The 8,012-nt window shown below is 39.4% G+C and overlaps 1 long non-coding RNA gene across 1 annotated transcript; it reads left to right on the top strand.

Annotated features, from left to right (window-relative positions):
• The first annotated feature begins 4,893 nt into the window (after positions 1 to 4,893).
• On the top strand, positions 4,894 to 5,774 carry LOC116098827. The gene is made up of 2 exons (XR_004121958.1): positions 4,894 to 4,944; positions 5,509 to 5,774. It is a non-coding gene; the product is annotated as an uncharacterized LOC116098827 (long non-coding RNA).
• The last annotated feature ends 2,238 nt before the right edge of the window (positions 5,775 to 8,012 follow it).

Below are 8,012 nucleotides of genomic sequence, written 5' to 3'. Positions count from 1 at the left end.
TTATCAGACCTTCAAAGAAGACCTAATACCAATACTCCTCAAATTATTCCACAAAATAGAAACAGAAGTTACTCTACCCAATTCATTCTATGAAACCACAATTACTCTTATAACTAAACCACACAAAGACCTAACAAAGAAAGAAAACTTCAGACCAATTGCCTTAATGAATATGGATGTAAAAATACTCAATAAAATACTTGGAAATTTATGAAATTCTTAGGGAAATGGATGTATCTGGAGAATATCATCCTGAGTGAGGTAACTCAATCACAAAAGGATACACATGTTATGCACTCTCTGATAAGTGGATATTAGGCCAGAAGATTGGAATACACGAAATACAATCCACAAACCACAAGAAACTCAAGAAGAAGGAAGACAAAAATATGGACACTTCATTCCTTCTTAAAAGTGGGAACAAAATATACATGAAAGGAGTTGCAGAGGCTAACTATGGAGCACAGACTGAAAGGACAATCCAACCTGATATAGCTGTCTCCTGAGAGGCTGTGACAGTACCTCACTAATACATAAGTAGAGGCTCACAGCCATCCATTGAACTGAGTACAGGGTTCCCAATGAATGAGCTAGAGAAAGAACCCATGGAGCTGAGGGGTTTGCAGCTCCTTAGGATGAACAACAATATAAACTAACTAGTACTCTCAGAGCTCCCAGGGACTAAACCTTCAACCAAAGAGTACACATGGTATGACTAATTTCTCCAGCAGTATATGTATAGTAGAGGATGGCCAAGTCAATTATCAATGGGAGGAGAGGCCCTTGGCCCTGTGAAGGTTCTATGCTCCAGTGTAGAGGAATGCCAGGGCCAGTAAACAGGAGATGGTGGGGTGTTGAGCAGGGGGAGAGGGGTTCTTGTTGTTTCTTGTTTTTTGGGTTTTTGGGTTTTTTTGGAGGAGAAACTGGGAAAGGAAATATAGTATGACATGTAAATAAAAAAAATCTAATAAAATTTTTTTAAGGGTGTTGAAACTACATTGCTACTCAAAGCGAATAAGACCTTTGTATCATAGAGTTTGACATAAAGTGAACAAGTCATAAATCAGATAATCACTAATAAATGTAGGACAACACCTGTTAGGGCACAAAGGATGTATCCTCAGTCAGAAATTCACAGAAATCATGGGTATAAGAAAAGGAGAGGAGAAAAGTTGACAGAAAATCTTTTTCAGACAGTATGATGACAGTCAGATACTGAATTTGAATTTGTAGTAATACATTAAGATTTCCCCCATTTGTACCTTCCTATCAAACATACTAATAATTATCCCTCAAATAATACTTCTGAAAATCTGAAACATACCAAAAATGTATCTTTTTCTTACATTAAGCCAAAATAATTTTACTAACTCTGGTGGACATGCATGTTAGCTGCTCAGGTGACCTCAGATGTCGACATGTATTTCCATGGACCCTTGGTCCATTACATCTGTTTTCTTTGCACACTATCTGTCTTAGTCAGGGTTTCTGTTCCTGCACAAATATCATGACCAAGAAGCAAGTTGGGGAGGAAAGGGTTTATTTGGCTTATTCCACATTGCTGTTATCACAAGGGAAGTCAGGACTGGAACTCAAGCAGGTCAGGAAGCAGGAGCTGATGCAGAGGCCATGGAGAGATGTTCTTTACTGGCTTGCTTCCCCTGGCTTGCTTAGTCTGCTCTCTTATAGAACCCAAGACTTCCAGCCCAGGGATGGCACCACCCACAAGGGGCCCTGCCCCCTTGATCACTAATTGAGAAAATGCCCCACAGCTGGACCTCATGGAGGCACTTCCTCAACTGAAACTCCCTTCTCTGTGATAACTCCAGCCTGGGTCAAGTTGACACACAAAACCAGCCAGTACACTATCCGTCTGCCTTTCTTGCTTTTCTGTCTCCTTCTCTCCTTACTTCTGTTGCTCTGCCTTCCTTTCTCATCCTGCTCCTCTTTTGATGTCTCAATGTACCATTTGCTATTTTAGATGGTCATGTCACATCATTTATTATTTTTCTTTGTAAGCATTTGTAATCACATATTTTAATGAAAAAGTCATAGTTTTACTCTCTTTATAAACTGACAGTACGCCAAAACACTTTCTTAGTTTGTCACAAAGAAGAAACAGACTTCCTCTTCAATAAGTCTGTGCCCAAACTGAGTCAGCTCTCCAATTTACATGTCTAGATTTACATAGTGCTTAACTACTGCATCTTGGAAGACTATGTTTTCAAATTAGCAATTGATCCAACCTGGCTTGACTGTGGACTCTCAGATCATTCTGTGATCTGAAACCCAATTTCTTTAAAAGAAAGAAGGAAGGAAGGAAAGGAAGGACAGAAGAAAGAAAAAAGGAGGAAGGAAAGAAACAAAGGAAGGAAGAAGGGAAGGAAAGAAGGAAGGGAGGGAGGAAGAGAAAGAAAGGACAGGAAAGAAAGAATGAAAAAGAAGCATATAAATTACATTTACTAATTTAGTTTGATGGAGTACATGCTGTGTCACAGTGTACGGGTAGATGATGTTAGGAAACAACCTGTGAGAGTCTCTCTCTTTAAGCCACATGGGTCCTAAAGATTGAACTCAGGTCATCAGATTTGGCAACAAGCCTTTACCTGCTGAGGCATCTTGCTGGCCCCAAGCTTACCTTATTAAGAGACCAATTCCCTGAAGATCAACTATTGAGTTTTTGGGAACAGAAATGTGTGATAAAATCCTGAAGATTGTTTTGTTTTATTGAAAAAAAAAAAGGAAAATAAAACTAAAAAGGCAAGCTGTCCTTGAATTGATTCCTGGAGTCGTGAAGGAGAGTTGGTAGAGGAGCTTTGAGGATGGAGAGCCAAGCTGGCAGAATGCACTGCTTCTGTGCTAGCAGGATATCAGCAAGGTGGCATGGATGAATTGCTATGTGGAAGCCTGGTGGCCCCAGACTGTGTTTAGGGGACAACAATAGTTGATCTGCAATCCTGATGAGAGCTTTCCAACATTCAAAACTTGGCAATGACACAAAGCAGTGACAGAACAAGCAAGGGCGTAGGGACCAGTTCACTCCCATCTCACAGTGACACACAAAGGAGCATGTGCAGTGGTAACAAGCATGGTGGGAAGAGGGAAATTTTTCCTCAGGGTCCACTTAAAATCACAGAGCTTTTGACAGGTACAAGAATTCTCACAAAAAAAAAAATGAGAAGATACAAGGACACCCTTAACATTATATGCATTGGACTTCACACACACACACACACACAGACACACACACACACACACACACACCATATACATACACATGTATATACATACATGCTCACCAAGGGATGTGTCTTAAGGTTTTTCTAATTAAAAGGAAAAGAAGCCATATGTGATAACACTTACATTCTAGGAGGTGTAGTGGGCTGCATAGTTCATGCATAGATCATACAATAAAGAGCAAACATTAACCATTTTATACTTGGAAAAGTATCACATTTTGGCAACAGCAACTCAAATGACAAATTCCTGTATGATGTTGTTGCTATTTTGTGAGTCCTTTTATCAAACACGATCCTTTGCATTTGAGAATCAGTACAAATGAAAGCAGCCCTGCATCTCCTGGATTATCTAGCCAGTCCCTCCCTTCTACTTTTGCCCTGCTTCTCTCTCACCTTACTTCTGTTTCTGTTCCTTCCTCTTTCTGTTCTCTCTCTCCATGCTTCAGCTCTTTTTGCCTCCTCACTGTTTGTCTTGTCTAACTTGTAAACTAACCAGTCTCTTTCCCAATTCTTTGTTCTTTGCTTTCCTCTCATATTTCTACCTATTTTCCCCTCACCTACCATTGCAATTAACCCCACTCGGTTTCCCCATCTTACAGTTTAGAACAGACTTTTCTTTAAATTTAATCAATGATCTAGATCAATATATCCTCCATTCATTCACAAGAGAAATCTCACCACTCAGACCATAATACATGAAAGGTTTCAGATGTAAGGAAATAGGTGTCCTACAGTCTGGATAGTGATCCTAAAATCTTCATGTTATATGAGAAAAGAATTATACTTAAAGTGTCTAAAATATCAACACATCCCTTTCAAAAATAACTTTCAGTTTAAAATGAGAAAGAAATCAGACTTAGTCAATTATAGCAGAAAAGGTTCATTGGTGCTGAATATAAGAAGCTGAAAAGAGGGATATAGTTAGAGAAATTTCTTCTACAGCAAAATTGTACCACCTTGGTATAATAAGATTCCACACTAAAGCAGTTGAAGTAGAAAGGGTATGTGATATTCTGAATACCTAAGTAATTATGACTTCACATTTCTTTTAGTGCTATATTTCAAGGCTTGACCTTGTTTATCCTTGGAACTCCTATTCTAGAAAGAGAAAGAACAGTATGTGTGCTGGGACAAGGCAGCCCGATTCCCAGATTTGTTGATTTGAATAGATAGACACTATCTCCTGCTGCTCTTTTGAGGACTGGCATTATTATTATTATTATTACTATTATTATCATCATCATCATCATTATTATTATTATTAAGCTAATTAGCCAGAACAATAGCATCAGTTGTTGTAAATGTGGTATACTTCTTACTTGAAAATATTTACTCAAATGCCTAATAGGAACTTAAGAAGTATTTTCTTGTAAAAACAATCCCAGGGCTGGAGAGATGGCTCAGAGATTAAGAGCACTGGTTGCTCTTCCAAAGGTGCTGGTTCAATTCCCAGCAACCACATGGTGGCTCCTAACCATCTATGATGAGATCTAGTGCCCTCTTCTGGTATAAAGGCATAAATGCAGGCAGAACACGGTATAATAAATAAATCTAAAAAACAAAACAAACAACAACAAAAACCAGTTCCTGTGAACCAGGCATGGCATCATATACCATTAGTTCTAGAACTTGGGAGGCAGAGGCAGATGGATCTCTATGACCTCAAGGGATCATAATTTACAAAGGGAGTTCCAGGCCAGTCAAGGTACATAGTAACATACTTTGTCTACATACTTTGTCTTGGAGTGGGTGGTGGGGAGGTGGGGGGGTAACAGTCAAACAGAGACACAGACACAGAGAGAATGTCAACAAGCCTATGAACATAAAGAAATTCCAAATGAAAGAGAGTAACACAGCAGACAAGGGAAAGAGAAGACAGAAAAGCTGGTGCTCTCCAGTTAGCCATCTCTCATTTGTTTCAGACAAGGTGTATTACTAGGCAAAAGTCTAGAGTCTTCTACAGAATATTGTGAAATATGATTGCAAGATAGTTGTTCTGATATTCAAAATATCTCCCACCTTTGCCTTGAGGTTTTTTTAAGAATGCTTTAGAATTAAAACTTAATACTTTAGGGAAAAAATGCTAGCTCTTCTTAACGTATTAAAATAGGCAAGTCAAATCTTATGTGATCCTTGTTAGTAAAGAAAACCAGAAAAAAATCATCTTAATTTGGATTAAGTATCTATTATATCCAGTAGAAAAATGAACATAAAAGAATTCAAGGTATCCAGGTGGAGGTACTCAGTATTTCCTTCTTCTGAAATTCAGCAGGAGATGAATAAGGACTCCTGGAGACAGTCACAGAATAACTGTGGAGAGAGGGCAGCAACAACTGGATCCCTGGCCGGAGGAAATTTGTTAGGAGGAGAGAGACTAAAAGGAAGATTCAAAGGAAATACAATTGTAACAAATCTATAGGTCATATAACTTAAGGAAGAGAACTACAGGTACATTTCTATCCATAGACCTGAGATATTCTACTACTGAAGGCTCACAATCCAACTAGAACCACCAATAAAACTGTGACTCCAGCATCCAAATGCACAATCTATCCTGCACTTCAAAAGACAGGGTACTCAATCTACTGCAGAACAATGCTGCTTACAGGCACTAAGAGAAGTGCATTTGTCTTCTGATATCTGAAGGCTATCCTCTACTGCTGCCTCCTTTTGGCAACCCATCTTCCCAGAATGCACCACTTCTGCTACCTCTCAAAGTGGCTGTTCGTGGCTCTGCCTGATGATATAGTGCACATTACTCCACTTTCTTCCTTGGCTAGTGTTAGCTTGCCTCACTACTGGACTTGAAGACATGAATCCCCCATACTGCTCCACTGACAACAAGAAAGGTTCAAGGTCCATAACAATGGATTGCATTAGCTGCCATTGTGAAGAGCCCAACTCTATAGTGGTTCCTGAGGAAAATATTGTCCCATGGTTTTAGGACCACCCCTCTTGTTGCTCAGGAGATCACACAGTTGCTTTCTGCCATCCATGGCACAAACAGGAGGCTCAAGTCCAGTGATCACAGCTGAAGGAATCATCTGGAGAGTTCTTTCAGATTTGTGGTGGTATGGATGAAAGATCACCTCCACAGATTCATGTATTTGAATACGTTTGTCCCTAGATGGTGGAACTTTTTGGCAAAGATTAAGAGGTATAGCATTGTTGGAGAATGTGTGCCACTGGGGGTAGGTCTTGATGTTTCAAAAGTCCATGCCATTTCTAGTCAGTGTCCTGCTTGTGAGTTATTATGTCAGCTCTTGGCTATTTTTTCAGCAATGGATCTGTGATACTCAGAAACTCTAACCCTCTGCAACTTTGAGCTCCACATCTAAATGTCTTTTATATTTTGCCATCATCACGGTGTCTTACCATAGCAATATAAAAGTAACTAAGGCAGTATGGTACCTACCCATAACCAAAACCAAGAGAGTCTACCAAACCATTCCCATAAGATACATCATTAGGAAAAAAAAAATCTTCTACTATAACAATTACTACAAAATGAATACAAAAAACTGGTATTTCATATATGCAAATATCAACATGTGAGTTTCCTACAAAAAGTATGAAAAAAATAAGGTAGTTGTTAGGTCCCAAAAACAGACATGAAAGTGGCAGTGCCTGGTGGCAATAGCTCAACACTCGCAGGAGTTGAGCTTTGCCAGGAAACAGAAATCAAATGCATTTCTCAGAAGTCCTTAAAGGGTGTCTGAAGGCTTCTAACTGTAACAGTCAGCACTTCATCTCTCTGAAAGAGTCCCCAAAATACCCCCTGAATGTTCTTGCTTTTTAAGCTACTTTCACCTCTATTATGAACATTTCAACCCTAACAAGATTTTGCAACTGTTGCTGACCTCTACTAACCAAAACAGACAGATAGACAGACAGATGACACACAGACAGAAAGACAGATAGACAAACAAGTTCCTTCTTTTTTCCCTTTCTTTGTTTTCTCTTTTCCTTACTTTTCTTCCCTTTACTTAATTATGTTTTTAATTAAATTGTTCTCTCCACAGTGAATATATTTAATGGGTTTTTTTTCTGTGTCTATTTTCATTTGCTGCTGAAACTCAGAAGAAATGTTGAGGCCCTCCTCTGCAGACTTGGTCCCTCCTGTAACTGAGCCAAAAACAGCTGACTAGAATCTCCTGCTGTATGGATTATTTGCCTTTGCTGGCCTCTGCCATCCATCATATTTGACTCCAGACTCTGAGTCAGTCTTTCTGACTGCTTCTCTCTCCTGCATGCCTACTTTCCTACTTCTCACAGCCTGGGGTAGGTGTCCTTCACACAGAAATCTCTACTCAATTTCATTTTTACATGACTACTTGCCGCTCCCCATAGACTAGGCTAAGTATCCTTCTTTCTCACTTGCCTGCTCAGTTTTTTTGTTGTTGTTGGTGGTGGTTGATTGGTTGGTTGGTTTTGTTTGTTTGTCAGAAAATGATGCCCACATACTATTGCTCCTGGGTACCCATCTCTTGGTGAGGGAAAGCTATCCCTCCTAGTCTGAGCATTCATATCAGGAACTTCAGACCACTTGAGGACATCCTCTGGACTGAGTTTCCATCAGTGACACTTAATAACAACAACAACCCAATCACAGTTGCCTCCTTCTGCATCCTTATGATCTATATAATCATATAATCTCTACCACCTTAGGCTTGCATATGCTATTAGACTTCTACCCACAGTAGATCGTCTATGTACAGTCCTCAGTGTCCAAACTTAAAGACTTATCTTGTTGTTTTGTTTTGTTTTGTCTAC

The sequence above is a fragment of the Mastomys coucha genome, unplaced genomic scaffold (assembly GCF_008632895.1).
Source record: "Mastomys coucha isolate ucsf_1 unplaced genomic scaffold, UCSF_Mcou_1 pScaffold20, whole genome shotgun sequence".
Classification (NCBI taxonomy): domain Eukaryota; kingdom Metazoa; phylum Chordata; class Mammalia; order Rodentia; family Muridae; genus Mastomys; species Mastomys coucha.
The sequence above is the reverse complement of the archived record's forward strand: the minus strand, read 5'-3'. Positions and strand labels throughout refer to the sequence as shown.